This window comes from Lissotriton helveticus, chromosome 6 (genome assembly GCF_964261635.1).
Source record: "Lissotriton helveticus chromosome 6, aLisHel1.1, whole genome shotgun sequence".
NCBI classification, from domain to species: Eukaryota; Metazoa; Chordata; class Amphibia; order Caudata; family Salamandridae; genus Lissotriton; species Lissotriton helveticus.
In genome coordinates, this window is record NC_136067.1 from 1038756285 (window position 1) to 1038776761 (window position 20477).

Sequence of the window (20477 nt, forward strand, 5' to 3'; positions counted from 1 at the left end):
CTGCTCTCTTGCTGGGTATAACTGGCATAAGAGCAGTGTCTGGATTGAGATAGGAAGTCTGGGAGCCTGTCGGGAGCCGGGAGAAGCAGAAGAGGACCGAGTAGCTGGCTAGTAGATAAATGTTTTTTTTCTCCCCCGCACTGCCCTGTGTGCTGCCTTCCACTTTTTTCACAGCAGCCACTACTAGTGAGAGTGTGTTTATGTGAGAGACAGTGGGCCTTATTTATGAGGTCTTGCAACACTTTTATGTCGCTGTTGCGTCACTGTTTGTGACGCACCGGTGGTGTAAAAAAATGCAACATCTTGCACACTATTTACAAAGTGACGCCAAGAGGGTGCAGTGAAAACAGTTGCATCACTGTTTTCCCGCAGTGAGGCAACAGTTTTCATAAATGAGGCCCAATGTGTGCATGTGTGACTGCATATGTATGTATAAGCATGTGTGTGTCACTGTTTGTGACGCACCGGTGGTGTAAAAAATGCAACACAATGCGCCCTATTTACAAAGTGACGCATCTAAGTAGATGCGTCACTTTGTGAAGCCCTGCATTACATTACACCTGCATGAGGTATAATGTGTGCAATGTGGGTGTTCCCCCGCAAAATGCCTTGTAGAAGTGGTGTGGTGAAACTTATCAGATTTAACTGCACCACTTAAGGGTCGCCACTGCATCAAAATCTTACGCCTGCCTCACAGTAGGTGTAAGACTGACACAGGCACATTTAACATGGGACTTGTCCATGTGTAATGACACATTCCTGAAGTTGCATCACTTTTGCGACACACTCCAGCAATGTGTTATTCCTGCGCCTACAGATACATCAGGAATACTGACGTATCTGTAACTCCTTGTGACAAGGAGCGCCGTACATTAAATAAGGCGCAAGCATCGTGTCGCTAGGAGGGCACAGTGAAAACTGTTGCATCGATGTTTTCCCACAGTGATGTGAAAGTTTTCATAAATGAGGCCCAGTGTGTGCATGTGTGAATGTATATGTATGTGTAATCATGTGTGTGTCACTGTTTATGACGCACTAGTGGTGTACAAAATGGGCCACGTTGCGCCCTAATTACAAAGTGACGCATCAAAGCAGATGTGTCACTTTATAAAGCCCTGCGCTACATTATACCTGCATCAGGTATAATGTATGCAGGGTGGGTGTTACCCCACAAAATGCCTCGTAGAAGTGGTGCAGTGAAATTTATCAGATTTCACTGGACCACTTCAGGGACGCCACTGCGTCAAAATCTTACGCCTGCCTCACAGTAGGTGTAAGACTGATGCAGGCACATTTAACATGGGACTTGCCCATGTGTAATGACACATTGCTGGAGTTGCATCACTTTTTCGACACACTCCAGCAATGCGTCATTACTGCGCCTACAGATACATCAGAAATACTGACGTATCTGTAACTCCTTGCAACATGGAGCACCATACATTAAATACGGTGCAGCCATGGTGTCGCAAGGAGGGTGCAGGGAAAACTGTTGTTGCATTGCTGTTTTCACTCAGTGATGTGACCGTTTTTCATCAACGAGGCCCAGTATGTGCATGTGTTAAGGTATGTGTATGTGAATGTGTAAGTGTAAGCATGTGTGTGTTGAGTGAAAGTAAGGGTCAAATGGCCAGTGATGTTGCTTCCGTTACCCAGACATTTTACTGAATTGATGCCTATCTTGCAAACCTCTTTCCATACCTTAAGCTATGGTTTTAAACATATGTTGTGTGCATGCTTCCTTGTGAGAGCCAGTGGTGGCTTCTCTGTTAAGGCGGAGGAGCATCACCCCACTGCTCTGAGCAGTGAAAAAGGAAAAATAAAATGAGAATAAAACATGTTATTATCATTTTATTTTTCCTTACTGAGCCAACTCCAGGGTGGGGTGGGCCAAAGTCATCCTTGTTCACAGCAGCAGTGGTGGCACTGATGTAAATGTGCATGCTGGTTTGGTCTTAGGACAGCTAACCCGACATGCGCATTTAGGTCTCTCCATGCGCATTTAGATCTTTCCATCTGAGCTGTGTGGCAGAGCTGGGTGGAGACAGGCACAGGCTCCCAGAACCTGACTGAGCGGCAAACCAGGCTGCTCAGACCAACCCTGATGCTGCTCTCATGCTGGGTATAAATAGCATGAGAGCAGTTCCTGGATTCATGTAGGAAGTCTGGGAGCCTATCAGGAGACGGGAGGAGCAGAAGAGGACCGAGGAGCCGGCCATGAGGTAAATGTTTTTTTTCTCTCCCTCGCACTGCCCTGTGCGATGCCCTCCACTTTTTTCACAGCAGCCACTACTAGTGAGAGTGTGGTTATGTGAGAGACTGTGGGCCTTATTTATGAGGTCTTGCAACACTTTTATGGCACTGTTGCGTCACTGTCTGTGACGCACCGGTAGTGTAAAATATGCAACACATTGCGCCCTATTTACAAAGTGACGCATCTAAGCAGTTGCGTCACTTTGTAAAGCCCTGCATTACATTATACCTGCATCAGGAATAATGTGTGTAGGGTGGGTGCTCACCCGCAAAATGCCTCGTAGAAGTGGTGCAGTGAAATTTATCAGATTTTACTGCATCACTACAGGGTTGCCACTGCGTCAAAATCTTACGCCTTCCTCACAGTCAGTGAAAGACTGACGCAGGCACATTTAACATGGAACTTGTCCATGTGTAATGACACATTCCTGAAGTTGCATTACTTTGCGACACACACCAGCAATGCGTCATTACTGCGCCTACAGATACATCAGGAATACTGACGTATCTGTTACTCCGTGCTACACAGTGCGCAGTACATTAAATACGGCGCATGCATCGTGTCGCTAGGAGGGCACAGTGAAAACTGTTGCATCGCTGTTTTCCCACAGTGATGCAACAGTTTTCATAAATGAAGCCCAGTGTGTGCATGTGTTAATGTATGTGTATGTGAAAGCATGTGTGTGTCACTGTTCATGACGCACTGGTGGTGTAAAAAATGCGCCATGCTGCACCCTATTTACAAAGTGACGCATCAAAGCAGATGTGTCACTTTATAAAGCCCTGCGCTACATTATTCCTGTATCAGGTATAATGTATGCAGGGTGGGTGTTACCCCGCAAAATGCCTCATAGAAGTGGTGCAGTGAAATTTATCAGATTTCACTGGCCCACTTCAGGGACGCCACTGCGTCAAAATCTTATGCCTGCCTCACAGTAGGTGTAAGACTGATGCAGGCACATTTAACATGGGACTTGCCCATGTGTAATGACACATTGCTGGAGTTGCATCACTTTTGCGACACACTCCAGCAATGCGTCATTATGGCGCCTACAGATACATCAGAAATACTGACTTATCTGTAACTCCTTGCAACATGGAGCGCCATACATTAAATACGGTGCAGCCATGGTGTCCCAAGGAGGGTGCAGGGAAAACTGTTGCATTGCTGTTTTCACTCAGTGATGCGACCGTTTTTCATCAACGAGGCCCAGTGTGTGCTTGTGTTAAGGTATGTGTATGTGTATGTGTAAGCATGTGTGTGCTGAGTGAAAGTAAGGGTCAAATGGCCAGTGACGTTACCCAGGCATTTTACTGAATTGATGCCTATCTTGTAAACCTATTTGCATAACTTATCGAGGCTTTGCTATTCCATGGTGCAAAGCCAGTCACTTGCCTAAGCTTTTTTTTGTTTAAATTTGTTTATTGGGATTTTGTTTGCATTTTACAACCAACATAGCATTGATTAAACGGTACAGTAATACATGACCATAGGTACATTGTTCCAAAGAAAGCACTCAGTGTTCTGCCCCCTTCGGCGGTCTTGTGTCCATCAGCCACACCTAACTGTGTGATCTAATAGCGTTTACCTCATGTCACTTGCCTAAGCTTTGTACGCAAAGTATATATTATGCATAAAAGATTATTGCCGCTGCTGTTTGTACATCACTCCGTCGTGTAGCCAATTGCATAACCGAATAGTAAATTTGGGCCCTAATGTTCTAACTTCTTTGGGAGTTCTTCAATCCAAACATGTTCCTTCTCTTTTTTCTTTTTTACATTTTCGTCCGTATGCCTTTTATATAGGCTGTCAGTGTCCTCCATTTGTGAACTGCCTCCAACCACTGAAACAGGACGCGACACCTAAGATTGACAGATAATGAAGTTTTTCAATATGTTGCAAATATGCAAAGTAAATGCTTTCGCCGTCTTGTTGATGTCTCATATTTTTTCTAAATCTCCCTGTGTATGGTTTTCCCAAACATTGGCATATATGATACATGTTGCGCAACAGTTTTTGGCGGCAGCTGTGTTTTGTGTCTTTTAAAATTATATATACTGAAACTACTTGTATTATGATTGTTTGATGCGTGGCAATGCTGATGTGCTATTAGTGGCAGGAACAGGGTCCGTCGTTTATTGTTAAACATGCCCTCTTCACAGTGTGATTCAAATAACAAAGACGGGGCGCGAGATGTTATTACGAACAAATGACAGACGCACTTGGGAACCGTTCATCTCTGCATGTGTCCGTGTGCCAGCGGAAGGGACCAGTATTCCCCAGAAGGGTATGTATGCAGGACTGGAAACAAGTGGAGGGCGGCACATGACAAACAACGACACGTTCCTCGGGGAGCCCGGTGTCAGCGCGAGGAAGGATTACAGGAAACCTAGGGCAATGCTTTATTTTTCTTTCCTTGAGCGCGGGCGAGGGATTCACTGATAGCGGAAGAGGCCGACAGCCACTTGTAGGATAGAGTTACCAAACAGGAAGGTCAGTCAGGGCCTGCCAGCACCCCACAGTCTGCCCATCTCAGGAATCCAGCCATGTTGTAGCTTATTTCGTCTCTCCGGAGCTCCAAGTAAAGCAAGTGTAACCATTAAATGTTAAATATGTCTGGTTGGTAGACATTTACAAACTGTACTTAACATTAAGGACATTCAGTTGCATCGCTGTACGTTATTTTTAGGGGCGAGGCACACAATAAGCAATTTAAAAAACTTCAGATACGTTTTAAGGCATGGGAAAAATGAGGAGATTTCCAGGTGCCCCATGGGAAAGTGAATTTTTCTCTATTAAACAACTGTCTATTCTATTTCTCCCTCTTAACCACCCTCTCTCTCTGCCTACCATACATGTAAAAAGACCTAATTCAGGTGAGGGACTCCAAAATCTTTGCAGCCAAAAATAGCTTTATTTTAACGGTTTCCCACCGGAAATTGCCTCTGCTTTAACAGAAGTCAATGAGGGAAAGATACTTCCCCAACTTTTTCAAAATCTCCCACTTTCCTGTTCTTATATGTTGGTATGTATGGCCTACATCAAGGTTCTCCAACCTTTTCCATTAGGAGAACTACTTCTGATCGATGAAGATAGTGCTGAGCTACTAATTACATTGACAAGTATTACAGTTGTGAAAACCTCAGGGACAGTCACAAATGTAGCCATAGTCTGCTGAAATATTACTAGTGGCCGCCCATATTTATGTCACAATTTTGACTGATGCAAAATATTACATCCAGAATATTGACTAATACAGTATCAAGAATGTGCATGTATAAGTAAGAATAGCTACACAAGTTTAAACTCCACATATACACTAAATAAATGTGGAGTGACAATAAAACTATACTTACCTTTTTATATTTACCTTCATGATATTGTGGTAGCCTACATGCAATATTTTGGCTAGTTGAAATTTAGGATTAGATATTGTAGTTGAGTACCATCCACTCCGATACATAAGACGGGGTTGCTAACAGCAGCGTCAGGAAAATCTTTTTCATAATAAAATGCCTACTCATGACCAATGACACACATAAGTCACAGCAGTAAGTACCCACTGGGACAAAGGAAACACTAAAAGCTATAAATATCCTTAGTTCTGTATCAACTATCATTCAAAGAGCAGTTTAAATATGATTTGTATTTTCAGTCTTTTTGTTCAGGGCCGGACTGGCTCTAGCGGGCACCGGGCAATCTCCCGGTGCGCCGCACGGGTGGGGGCTGTTTTTAGACCCCCTGGGTGCCGTTTTTGGGCCCCTGGGTGCCGTTTTTGTTACAGGGCCGTTTTTGCAGCATAGCTGCAAAATCGGCCCTGTACCAAAATCGGCTGAAAACCGGCCCCAGCAAAGAGCTCGGCGGCACCTCCAACTCCGAGGGGAGGCCGGCCGAGCACTTTGCCAGGGCCGGTTATGGTTCCCAGTTCGGCCCTGTTTTTGTTTACTAACCTCGGCATATCAGTTTTTCAAAATACATTGATTTCTAACAAATATACACCTTCTATTTTGGGTTACCTTCGTGAAAGACAATTTTGTCTTTTTCTTGCAAAGGTACCTTCTTTAATGTGGCTAATTAAGTACTGTCGTAGGCTGCAATTCAGAGCGCTTCCTCCAGTATACTGGAGAGCTAGCAGTGGGTCCTGAGCTACTCGTTGGGAGACCCCTGGTCTACATCTACTGCTGACTCTGTGTCCCTACCAGTGTCATCTTAAAGATCTTTGGTATCTAAGACAAGACATATTTCAACAGTTTTTGTCACCCTGTTAAAGTGTAAGATACAATTCAGCACTGTTTGGCAATGTGTCAGCTTCAATTAGCAGGAAATAAGTATTAACATTCAAATTTGTTCTGTGCACCTCCCCGCAAAATATTTTTTGCTCATGGCCCAAAAAATCCTTAAGAAGTCATTGGAAGGCTGTATTGTGTGCATGTATGGTATATATATTTACACACACACACACACACACGTAATTTCAACTATTTAAGTAGACTGTGATTTAAACATTACTGTGGGCTATAGAAGGGACAGTGGTCTCCGTAGTGTCTCAGTCACTCCTGTTCTCTTCTTCACACCACTTTTTTCTGTAGTTTCTCGGTTAGACACTTATGCTCTGTTTCCCCTCATATATATGTACATGGCAGTCACCAGTAGGTAGTTATAGTTAAGACAATGCTTCCATAGGAAAAGTTTTTGTTGACTTGCCAATATCTTTGGCGTTTGATGAATCTCCACGACTTTTTTAAAAAAAGTGTCAAGTTGGATCTTGTTGCTCATGGAAGGTTTTGGGGTTTTCTGTCAAGCGGGGGTAAAAAAAAAGGCATTTCCCATATAAATTCCTAAAGGACCTTTAGTCGAAGCTGCAGACCGAAGCACTAGACAGAATTACACAAAGTTTGGCAGAAAGGAGGATTTGGTTACGCAGATCACGCTTTCAGTTATTTGATGTGGATCCATTCAGTAGTTTTTGGGAAATATAGGAAAAGAAAGTTAGTGATATCTGTGGCCGGCAGATATTTCAATACAATTTTGTGATTAATCGTGAATGCACACGCCAAGAAAAAGGCCTTGTTTGACTGGCCGCAATCTGAGTGGGAGTTGCGGCCAAGGTATATATAACAGGAGGTGGTCTCCGGGGGCTGAAATTGAAAGCTAAAAGAGGTGTAACAGGTCAGGTAAGAGGCACCCTGACTCCATGTTTCAGATATAGGGTAGTTATTAAGACAAGCTATTGATTTAAAATCAGTTTTTTCCCCACACGTGATATTTACTAAGTTGCCACAACCGTCTACATGGCCCCTGATGTAACGTCGCAACAAATCCATGAATTTCAGCAAAGTAAAAAGAAAACAGTGAATTTTTCAGACACTAATGCATTTACTCACAAATGCACTGTGAGATTTATGCACCCATTAACAAACCCACTCAGACATTGAGTCACTCACTTACATACACACTCAAAGACATAGGGGCCGATTCACAGAACTAATCTGAGACAAAATCCTAAACTTACTATTTCTGGTATTCCCAGAAGGCACTTACAATTTTTGGTATTCACAGAAATCACTTACAACTCCTATCTTTACGTTTGCAGACGGCCCGGAATCTCAGCACCCAGACTGTACTCTCCGCACCCGGAACGTACTCTCCGGCTCGAGCCATAATCTCTGACTCGGGCTGGATAAAGTGTAATCAATGGGCTAGAATGCAATTTTTACAAAAATGAACATTAGGAATGTGTGATTAATGGTAGAGGAGGTCATGAAAAAGAGTTTGGGCAGGGAAAAGGGTATGGCCAGACAATACATAACCCAGAAAAGTTTTAAAGAAACTGTTTTACAAGCGATTCCTTCATGCAGTCCATATAACAGAATTATTAAACTTAAAACAAGGAACAAATGATCTGATGACGTACATTACCACCTTTAATAGACTGGTAGCAGAGTCTGGATGGCCAGAGTCAAAACGCAGTGCCCTATTTTATACGTAACTCATGGATGAATTAAAAGACCTTCTAGTTTAGGTAGTAGACCCCCCCCCCCCCCGAGTCTTGTAAATGCCCTCATTGATTTAGTGGTGAAATTAGATCATTGAATTAGCGAGAGAAAAAGAGAGAAGAACTGTGTACTGTAATTTACAAAGAAAGAAGATAGGAGATTGAAACAACAGAGGAACCAGAATCTATGCAGATAGGTAGTTTAAGAAGTCCCCTCAGTGAAGAAGAAGAAAGAGAAGGCGTGACAAGAAACTATGCTTGTATTGCGGGAAGCATAGACATTTCCTTAGAGACTGTTCTTTGAAGCCAAAGCAAAATGTAGGACCGGTAAACTCCTAAACTCAAAGTCTTAAGAGCCAGAGATTTCGGATGGATAGGGGGTTAATTGTCTCACAACATGCAATACAAAATAATTCTCTACCTCATCACTTTTTTCTTACATCTCAATTGAAGTGGGCGCAAAAGTATTTAGATATGCGGGTGATGTTAGACGCAGGAGCCATTGGCAACTTCATGGATTTTAACAGGGCAAAGTGTAAGGAAATTACTATTGTTAGTAAAACCTTGTGGGAGCATATTAAAACTATTGATGGCAGCAACCTTAAATCAGGCCCTAAAAAGTATGCCACTATTAAGATTGCTCTTGTTGTACCAGAAACCCATTGTGAAACAATCTCTTTGGACCTAATTCAATCACCTTAATTTCCTGTCTTACTCAGCCTTCCATGGCTTTGTCAGCAGAACCCTCTTATTGTTTGGACAGATTTATCAATATCTTTTACATCTACATATTGTACCACTTCTTGTGGACAACCCCAAGAGTACCCCAGGAAGGTGGCAGCGATCAATGCTGCTGAAACTGCTGCCTTGTCTTCTTGCTATCAAGTCTTGAAAGGTGTTGTTTACAATTAAAAGGCAATCACACTCCCACCACATAGATCATATGATTGTAGAATCAATTTGGTAGCAGGAGTCCGGATACCATGTAGCAGAATTTATTCCCCAACAGAGAAGGAAAACATATACCTTTGTGAGTATCTAAATAAGATATTATGTACTGGATGTATTTGACCTCCTCTATCACCCGCCTCCTCGCCTCTATTTTTTTATACTGAAACTAGAAGTGGGTCTTTGATGTAGTGTTGACAACAGAGCTCTTAACAACATGACCATAAAAAAGAGGTACCCTTTATCATTAATTCCTTCTCTACTCGATCAGGTCAAACATGCTAAAATCTTTACTGAGTTAGACTTGCGAGGAGCGTACTGTCTAATGATGGCCAAGGAGGGGGAGGAGTGGAAAACAGCATTTTGTACGAAGTTTGGTCTTTTTGAGAACTTGGTAATGCCCTTTGGCCTGTGTAATGCTCCGTCTGACTTCCATTTTTTTATCAACGAAGTACTAAAAAACATGCTGGATTCCTAGGTTATTGCATATATCGATGACATTTTAATTTACTCCTCTTATGAAAAAGAACATGAAGGACATGTTAGGCTTGAGAGACTTTGAAATAATCATTTGTATTGCGAATTAGACAAATGTCAGATCCATACTTCACAAGTGTGTTGTTTGAGGTTTGTTTTGTCTCCTCACTGTATTATTATGGATCCTCAGAAAGTAGTGACCATAACTCGCTGGCGGTCTCCATGAACGGTTAGAGAAATGCAACGTTTTCTCAGATTCGCCAATTTTTATAGGCATTTTATTGAGAACTTTTCTGATTTAGCCTCTCTTATCACCCGATTATTGAAAAAGGGAGTTTCTTTTGAATGGACCCCAGCAGCTGAGAAGGCTTTCTGTAAGTTAAAAAAAAAGGCCTTTACTCAGGCACCTATGTTAAGACACCCTATTCCATCTTATCCTTTTATTGTGGAGGTAGATGCCTCCCAGATGGCTTTTGGAGGGGTTCTGTCCCAAGCAGATCTGAATTCTGGACAACTGCATCCGGTAGCTTACTATTCACATAAACTCACTCCCACCTAACAAAACTGTGCAATCAGTGATAAAGAACTATTGGCTATTAAGAGGACTTTTGAAGAGTAGCGTCAGTATTTATTAGGGGCACTCCACAGAGTTACTGTATTGACAGGCAACCGTAATTTGCAATTCTTGAAATCATCTAAAGCCCTATCAATTAGAAAGCTACGGTGGACACAGTATTTTAGTGAATTTGACTTTATGGTACACTTCCAGGCTAAAAATAAAAACGGAAAAGCAGATGCCCTATCTCGATTACTCAATACGTTTGAGGAATTTGTGACTGGCCTCCCCTCCATTAATAGCCAGAGAACATATTACATGTGCCATTTGCTCTGAAGAAGAATATATGAAGGCAGTTACAAAAGCTCAAAAGACCACAGAGGTTGAAGAATTAGAACAAACACATAATGCCACTATGATTCACAATCTGCTATATATCCAATGGGGTTTGGTGATACCTAAACAACCTATACAACAACAAGCATTAGGGGGTTGGTGCCATGCACATCTCCTCTCTGGGTATCCAGGTTATCAAAAAACATTAGAACTCTTACGCAGGCATTTTTGGTGGCCCAATATGGCTGAGGATACCAAGCATTATATTCAGACATGCCATGTATGTGCCCAGGGGAAGGCTTCCAATCAAGCTCCTGTAGGCCTGCTAAACCCATTCCCCCTTCCTCCTAGTCCTTGGCACATGATTTCAATTGACTTTATTAGTGAATTACCAAGAAACTCACAGGGGAATACAACCCTCTTTGTAGTTGTGGTTCTATTAACCAAGATGGCCCACTTCATTCCATTAAAGTCAATCCCTACTTTGAAGAAACTGGCCTCTTTCGTTGCACAGCACATAGTTAAGTTACATGGTCTGCCTTCTGTTTTGATGTCCGATGGAGAGTCTTAATTTGTCTCGCACTTCTGGAAAGGTTTAGGAACACTATTGCAGATTGACGTCCGGTATTCTTCTGCCCATCACCCTCAAACTGATGGCCAGACTGATAGGGTCAATCAGTGATTAGAACAATATCTGCGTTGTCAGCACATGCATTTCACATCAGATTGGGATACATTTATTTGGATGGCTGAGTTTTCCTACAATAATAGCTGTCATTCTTTTACTAACTACTCTCCTTTCTACTGTAACTATGGTCTCTATCCTTGATTCATGTTGTCCCCCCTTCTTTTTCTAACCCCGTTCCCGCAGCCTTGAATTTTGTACAAAACTTGCAGGACATACAGAAAACAGCTATTGCTATTTTAGAAAGAGCTAAAGCTTTGTACAAGAAGGAAGCAGATCTCCAGAGACGGTCAGAACCAAAGTACGCATTTGGAGATAAAGTATGGCTGTCTACCAAGATCAATGTACTCAAGTGGTCTTGTATGTTAAAACCCTGCTTTATTGGCCCCTAGTCAATAAGGAAGATTATCAAGCCAGTCGCCATGAATATAGATCTTCCCACTACCTTGAATATGTATCCTGTTTTCCATGTATCCTTATTAAAGCCAGTAACTGTGGGTACAAAATTACCTGTTCATTCGCCTCCAGAGGTAGTCAGTGGTGACCTTAAATATGAAGTGGAAGCTATCATTGACTCCCAAAGAGTGCGAAAACAATTGTAATTCCTCATACACGGGAATGGTTATGGGGTTGAGGATTGCACTTGGGAACCAGCGAGTCATGTTCATGCACCTCATTTGTTGTGCCTCTTCCACAGATGCTATCCTAGAAAACCCAAGCCAGTGGGAGGCGGTGTAAGGGGGGTGTACTGTTGGGCATCCTACGTCGACTCCTGGTGGCAATGGTAACTTCCTGGTGCTCCTGCATTTACCCTGGGTTGCTGGTGCTCCTGCATTTACCCTGGGTTGCGACGGTGATTCGGGCATCCTACGTCGACTCCTGGTGGTGACGGTAACTTCCTGGTGCTCCTGCATTGACCCTGGGTTGCGATGGTGATTCGGGCATCCCATGTTGACTCCTGGTGGCAACGGTAACTTCCTGGTGCTCCTGCATTGACCCTGAGTTGCGGCGGTGATCCTGGCAACTCCTAGTAGGAGCTACATGTTCCTGACGGCCACATGTGCAAGGTGCTCTACATGTAACCTAATAGAAAAAACGAGACATGCAAAAAACAACGAGTTTCTCAGCTTTACAGTAATAGTGTTTACATGCTTCCTAAGCTCTATCTTGAACATATTTCGGTGTTATATTATGGTGTTATACTTATCTGAGATTGTTTCCCTCCTCTGTGGAGATCTGCTCCTTATTGGCAAACATGTTTTTATGGAATTTTAATCTTCACTCGGGTAATCCTAATGATGTTGTAGTGAATCTGCTCTCTTCATTCCTTTCTGGAATTGATCTTGTACAACACTGCCTCAAACACAGCCATACTATAGGTTCCACACTGAGCCTTATAAGCTTAAAAAATGTTCATCCTTACAGTGGAATACCCGATCCCTGTTGATTGGTCTAATCATTGTCTGATCTCTTTTTGGCCTATTTTCAATCATTCAGTCAACCTAAAAGCACTTTAACATGGCTTTGTGCCACAAACACTGTGACCATAATAACTTTGCTGCACTTGCACTGAATGAGCATCTCAACAATGTAGACCTTCTTAGCCCACCAGGGTGCTGGTCAGCACCTACTCTGCAATTGAACTGCTCAGTCCTGCTTCAGTACTCTGTGATACTATGTAATCAGTAAGTGCAAAACACACAGATAGCTCACGATTTCTCCATTCAAAAGTGACTCACATCTTGCCCAAACTGTAAAATCTGTCCAAGATAGGACGACAACCCACTATTTAAAACTCCTTCATATAAAACAATTGCTCCTTGTCTCATAATCTCCGTCATCATTACTAGTTCATTCCAGGACTGATTACCATGGTGTCCTTAGTTGCAAACATACCCTTAGTTAATGTGCCAAATCCCTGATGTCATTTTAAATCTAAAAACGTAATCTTTAGGCACAATTGTCTCAATAGACAAGAATGCGAGTTTTCAACTATGATTGCTCATAGGGATTTCCTAAGTTATCTACTACGAATATCGCTATATTCCGGTCCTATCTCTTGTGTTGTAAAGGATTGACTATGACAACTCTATTTTGAACAAACTTCACAAAGTGCATCTTGTCACCCATTGAGAACAGTGTTACATCCTACAATGTGCTGCATCTCTGGAACTCAAAGACCACAATACACACATATCTTTTTACTCTTCAATTGCTTCATTGTAAATCCAGCACTTTATATGAGACAGCCTTCATCAGTCATAAGGTTCTACATAACTCCATAATACCTGAAGGAGTCAGGTCCTCAGATAGTATTGAAATACTGCTCCTAGAACACATCCTTTTAAGGCAGTGCTAATTGGAATTTGTGACTATGTCCTGGGGTTAAAAACCAATACCTCACTATCTTCATTCAACAGTGAACTGAAAATTCTTCTCTTCCAAAGATACCTTTAATCAGGCTTACGTCAACATGCTCCTTTTGAAGTCTATATTCTTCTTGGACCCCTTCCTTAACACAATTTGAATTCGATTCCAGGGCTCTCCCCTGACCTCTGTCTGCCATCTTTCTCATGCGTCATCTAATTGGTTCTTCTCCTGCCTCCTTTCACACTAGCGGCCAGATGTAGCTCGCCAAATACCGGTCGGTAACGGCCGATTTCGGCCGTTACCGACCGGTATTTGGGATTTGTAATGTAGGGGGCATTTTATTTACAGAATTGTTAATTTTACAGATTCGGTAAATATACAGAGTCGGTAAAATACCGAATCTGTAAATTTACCGATTCTGTAAATCAATATGTAGGTGGCACTGTAATCAGTGCCACAGGCCCGTACCGAATCGTTATTTACCATGGAATACTATTCCATGGTAAATAACGAATTCCAGTGTACATGCACATCTGTGCATAAACACCTGTGCCATGTGGCACACAGACATGCCCTAAGGGCATGTATGTGTGTCACATGGCACACAAGCCAGAAACAGGGGTGCAACAGGGTGTCAAAGTGACACCCTGTCCCCCTTGTAAATTCGGTATTTTTACCGATTCGGTAATTACCGAATCGGTATCTGCCATTGAATCCTATGGGCTTCAAGGCCCATAGGAATCAATGACAAATACTGATTCTGTAATTACAGCATCGGTAAATACCGAATGCTACCGATTCGGTATTTGTTACCGAATAATTACCTACATCAGATTTACCGATTCATGAATACCGAATCGGTAAAATTCGGTATTTATGAATCGGTAAATCTGATTTACCTACATCGGGCCCTAGGTCCTTAACCCTCGCTGTCTTTCCTCTACTGCTCTGATATTGTCAACTTCAAACTTCCTTCACCATGCCACTAGCCTTTGCTTCTGTCATTACCTGAGGCTAATGTGTTGCACCATGTAGGGTTAATTTAGCTTATCTTCCAGCTTTTCTTCACCCATATTTTCAACTCGCAGCTGTTATCTTATCGTGGTTGGCACAGTTTCCTCTTGTAACATCATTTCTTATGTAAACTGCTCTAATGCACCTGGACAATATCTGCCCTATATAAAACTCCATAAATAATCAAATAAACAAATAAAGGCTTTATTAAAGGAGGATATTTGGATTATTTGTGCCATGGCTACAAAATAACACTTTGCTAATAAAATCAGAAAATGTGTTTTTCATAAATTGGGGAGAGGAGTTAGCCTAACGGCTAGGGCGCTCGACCTCGGACCTGGGGATCTGGGTTCAAGTCTCGGTAGCGACGCCTAAAACCTCCTGTGATTCTGGGCAAATCACTTAATCTCCCCGTGCCTAAAATGAATGCGTGTCCTCATGTAATGCAACTGGTGCTCTGATACCTGATTTAGTTTGCGCTATATAAAACTCTGCAACATTAATCCTACCCACTCCCTACTAGCAACACTCAATGAAGAATCAAACCCAGTTCGCAATTCAACCTTCTCTGTTGCCCCAACATAAAATTAGGAACAAGCAGCCTGATTCATCATTCTCCCGTTTTGAGAGCCCCTAATAGCAATTCATAACGAATCGCTATTAAGGACTTCCAAAACGGGATTCATGTAGGAATTGCAATAAATATTGTGATTCCTACATGTTCCTTATTTGCGATTAGCTAATTGCTAATCGCTAATAAGGAATAACTCCCCATGCATTCCTGAATGGGGAGTTATTCCTTATTTGCGATTAGAATGTAGCTAATCGCAAATAAGGATGCGATTTCAAGGGTGCAGGGGTGTCCAAAGGACACCCTGTAGCACCCCTGAAATGTAATCTACATTGGTGTTGCGCACACACATGTCCAAAGGACATGTGTGTGTGTAACATGCAACTTAGAAAAATGCATTTAAATGCATTTTTCTGAGTTTTTGCTATTTACCGAGAGGTCTGACCTCTCGGTAAATAGCGGCCCAAAATTGCATTTTCGCAATTTTAAAATGCTTCATGAATTGCATTTAAGGAATCTCAAATAGAGATTCCTTAAATTCAATTCTTCGCAAATGTGCGAATTCTTAAATAGCGAATTTCGAATTTGGGATGATGAATCCCAAATGCAAAAATTGCACTCGCAAAAGGCAAGATTCTGAGAATCTTGCCCTTTGCGAGTGCAATTTAGCTTGATGAATCAGGCGGAAGATCTAGTGGCACAAACTTGCCCATTACCTAACTCCCTTAAGTGTATACATCATTAGTACAATTTTTCCACCTACAAAATGCTAACCCTCTCACCAAATTTAACCTAATTCTCATAATCCTAACATTTAACCTGAATGCTTCCACAAAAACAAACCCAGAAGAACAATCCTACTGAGGCTTAACCCCACTACACTCATAAGAACAAACCCTATTAGTATAATCATACCAACTCCGTAACTCCAACACCAAGCACTGTAGACATTTTTATTTACAATTTTGTTAACATTAAATTAAATGTATTAATATATGCGATATATCACTTTAGAGGACTAAAAGAAGGGATGTTTTCTTTCTGATGAAGATAGGCAATTGTGGTAAATAAACAAAAACTATGAGAATGGCCTAAAAAGGGAAAGAATATAAAATAATATTTCTACTTGAGGAGAAAGAATTACAGAGATACTGTTATGCCACCCAAGGTTCAAGGACCAGATCCCTGTGGTCTTGCTGCTGGGGAGAGGAGGTGGGGCCAAAAAGCCTAAAAAAAACGATGTGATCTTCTGCAGCGTAGGATATTGTTTTACCAAGCACAAAACTTCAAGAACCAGACTTCTGTGGTTTCACTGTTGGAGAGAGGCGGTAGGGCTTAAGCCCCTCAAAAACTGGTACCTTCTCCTGCAGTGTAGGAAACTGCTTTGACAAGCTCAGGACTTCTCTGGCGATTTCTCCTACCTCTTCTTCCCAAAAGTGACACTCCTGTGGACTCGTTTTTGGAGAGAAGAGGTGGGATCAAATCACCTAAAATAATGGCATGTTCTTACAGAGTGTGGGATGCACGCTGGACATGGTCAGAACCCAGAGGAGGCAGGTCCACAGCTCTTGGTTTTGATTTTTCTGTGCTTGAAATCTGAAAAAAACAGTTAGTTATAGATTTCTTACCTTAGAATTACCCCCAGGCGTCAGACTGGATCCGGAAAGTTTTTCGTCAGCAGTACCCCTGCGCGGCGGAAGGTGGCGTCGATTGATGGTTGTCGGGATGATGTCGCAGTAGCTACATAGATGCTGCCCTCGCGTCAGTTCTTTCTTTTTCCACACCAGCAAGCGCAGATTTGTAGAGAGCGGTACCTCCTGTCACTTTTTGACAGATTTTTTCTCGACTTTTGTCGACTTCGGTTTTTGAGTCCATTGACTCCTGGTGCTTGAGAGATGCCCGGCTTCAAGACCTGCGGTTCCTGTAACCGACTGATGTTGGTGACGGATCTGTACAGCATGTGCCTCTAATGCCTGGAGCGTGACCACGACACCAAGGTGTGCTCCGACTGCCGGACCATGGCCCGAAGTCTTTGCAGGAGTGGTCCCAAAAGCTACTTGAGGCCCGGCAGTTGGCTCCGCATCGTTCAAGGTCCCAGTATAGTGACTGGCCGTGGAGCTAACACCATTCTTCATCTAAGTCTTTACACTCGAGGTCAGGTAAATCGAAGCACAAGGAGAAGTCGAAGAAGCATCGTAGCTGTTTGACTTCTACCTGTCCATCGGCCGACGCAACAAGGGATGCGGGTGGTGCCCCTCCCCCGGCTCCGCGTGCGGAGCCTCAAGGGCCCACTCCAGGCTTCCCTCCCTTCCCGGGACCCGGAGCACCCCAGCCCAGCTTTGTCAATTTTATGAAGCGATGCCGCTGGTGCACCTTCGGGCCCCGCGGACTCGGCTGGCGCCTGGGCCTTCGATGCCAGCGGCTCCGGCCCGGCGCCGCAGGGTCCTTTGGATTCAGGCCTGGATCTGGATAGGTGCCGGTCGACCTCCTTATTCCTCGGCTATCTCCCCAGCCAACGTCGAGCACAGCCTCCACCTCCCAGAAGACACGGTAATTATGTGCCCCTGCTCTACCCTGGCTCTTTGATACCAGATTGGCAGCCAGAGGAGGGTGAGATGGACTGGAAGGGGTCTGGGGACCCTTTAACCAACCAGTTGTTGTATGAACAGAACTGGAGAGAGCAACTGGGGGAAGCCAGCGGTCTGGATACCTCACCAGACCTTGGCATGTTGTCTCCTCCTACTGTGGCTACGGAGGAGGGAGCGTCATACGCAGTGGTGTTGCGTAGGGTGGCCGAGGCTCTCCATCTCGAGCTACCTACAGTAGCAGTTAGGACTAACCTCCAGATAGAGGTCGTTCAGCCGGCAGCGAGCTCTTCGGAGCCCCTGCTGCCATTTAATGAAGCCCTCACAGACATTCTTTTGGGCACCAGGTCCAGGCCCAACACAGCGGCTCCTGTGGACAGGATCATTGCCTGATGCCACCACCCAGCCCCAGGTGACCCCACTACCCTCTCCCAACACCACACCCTGAGATCTTGGTGGTCCAAGCCTCTACCTCCATGGGTGCATTCCCTACAGCTCCACCTGATAGGGAATCCAAAAAGCTGGACCATCTGGGGAAGAAGATGTTTTCTTCCTCCAGCTTAGGACTGCGGTCGGTAAACACTGCATGTCTTTTGGGCATTACACCCACTCCGTGTGGGACACGGTTGCGCACGTTCTGCCTCTGTGCCCGGAGGAGGCACGGGCCGTGCTCTCCCGTGTAGTTGCCGAGGGGAGAGACGCAGCGAAGTTTACCATCCGCTGTGGGCTGGATACTGCAGACACACTTGGCAGGATGATTTCCACATCAGTAGCCCTTTGACGCCATGCTTATGTTGCGTTCAACTGTTTTTTCCGGGGAGGTCAATACACTCTCATGGACATGCCCTCTGATGGTGGTCACCTTTTCGGCGGCAAGGCATACAAAGCACGGGAGCGCTTTAAGGACTCTCAGGCTACGGTCAGGTCCTTGGACCTCTCCACCACCTGCCCTGCGCAATCTGCATTTTGCCCCTTTCCTGGCTATGGAAGGGGTGCCCTGCCATGTCCCACCCAGAGCCACAGGCTGGCACAAGCTGTTCAACCTCAGCGTGGCCCGGGACGTGGGAACCAGCGCCGTGGTTCTGGGGGCCAGTGAGCAGGCCAGTCTACCACAGCCCCCTCTGCAACAGCCTCCAAACCCTCCTAATCTGACCTTTCAGGGCCACCAAACGCCAGAGGGCGGCAGGATCTGCCATCACCAAACCCCACTGGCGCACCATCACGTCAGACCGGTGGGTTTTGCAAATAGTCCGAAGGGGCTACTCCCTTCCTTTTGAGACTACCCCTCCATCCATGCCATCTCAGTACTATCGCATGTCGGAGGATCATCTGGCCCTTCTCCAAAGGGAAGTTTCGGCACTCTTGGCCAAGGGAGCCATTGAGTGGGTTTCTGCCCCAGAAGTAGGTCTTGGTTGCTATTCCTACTACTTTCTGGTGCCCAAGAAGGACAAAGGCCTGCGTCCTATCTTGGATCTCAGGAACGTCATCCGCTTCCTCCGGAAGGATAAGTTCAAAATGTTGAGGCTCGCTCAGATCTTGTGTGCACTCGACCCTGGAGAATGGATGGTAGCGTTGGACTTGCAGGATGCCTAATTCCCACATGCCCGTCCTGCCGGCCCTTAGGCGTTACCTACGGTTCACAGTAGGTCACGAGCATTTTCAGTTTACTGTGCTCCCCTTTGGCCTTACCAGCACCCTCGGGTGTTCCCGAAAGTGATGGCGGTGGTCGCAGCTCATCTGCGCAGATCAGGGGTTCCAGTTTTCCCCTATCTCAACGACTGCTCACCCCAGGCTGTTGTCTCCCCCCTTCAGACTATGGCCGACCTCCTGCATTCGCTGGGGTTCTCCATCAAAGTGCCGAAGTCACACCTGACCCCCTATCGGAAGCTCCTCTTCATCGGTGCGGTTCTGGACACTACGCAGTTTGGGGTTTATCCTCCGAAACAGCGAGTCCAGGATATTTGGGATATGATTCCGATCTTTCAGCCTCTATCCCAGGTTTCGGTCAGGATGACCCATAGGCTGCTGGGTCTGATGGCCTCCTGCATCCTGCATCCTGCTTGCGGATTATGCCAGATGACATATGCGGGCTCTGCAGTGGGACCTGAAGTTTCATTGGATACAACATCAGGGGAATCTGTCCAATTGCGTCCAGATCTTGGAGAGCACTCCACGCCAATTGCAGTGGTGGCTCATGAACCAGAATTGGTTCAGCGACAGATCCCTCTCCCTTCCCCAACCAGAGTTCACAGTGATGACCGATGCATCACTTCTGGGATAGGGCGGCCAGATGGGGAAGGTGGAGATCAGAGGCCTCTGATCTCCGGCGGAGTCCAGGCTCCACATCAACCTTCTGGAGATTCGGTAGATTCGTCTGGCACTCAAAGCATTCCTTCCCTCTATCCAGGGAAGAGTGGTGCATGTGTTCACGGACAACACCACCGCCATGTGGTACTGCAACAAACAAGGTGGGGTGGAGTCAAGGACCCTATGTCAGGAGGCCCTCCGCCTCTGGACATGGCTGGAACATCAGGGCATATCCCTGGTGGTTTAACACCTGGCAGGTTCCCTGAACACCAGGGCGGACGAACCCAGCCGCAGGTGCATGATGGATCACAAATGGCGTCTACACTCGGAGGTGGTCCAGCGTCTCTTTCAGCAGTGGGAAGAGCCTTGGTTAGATCTA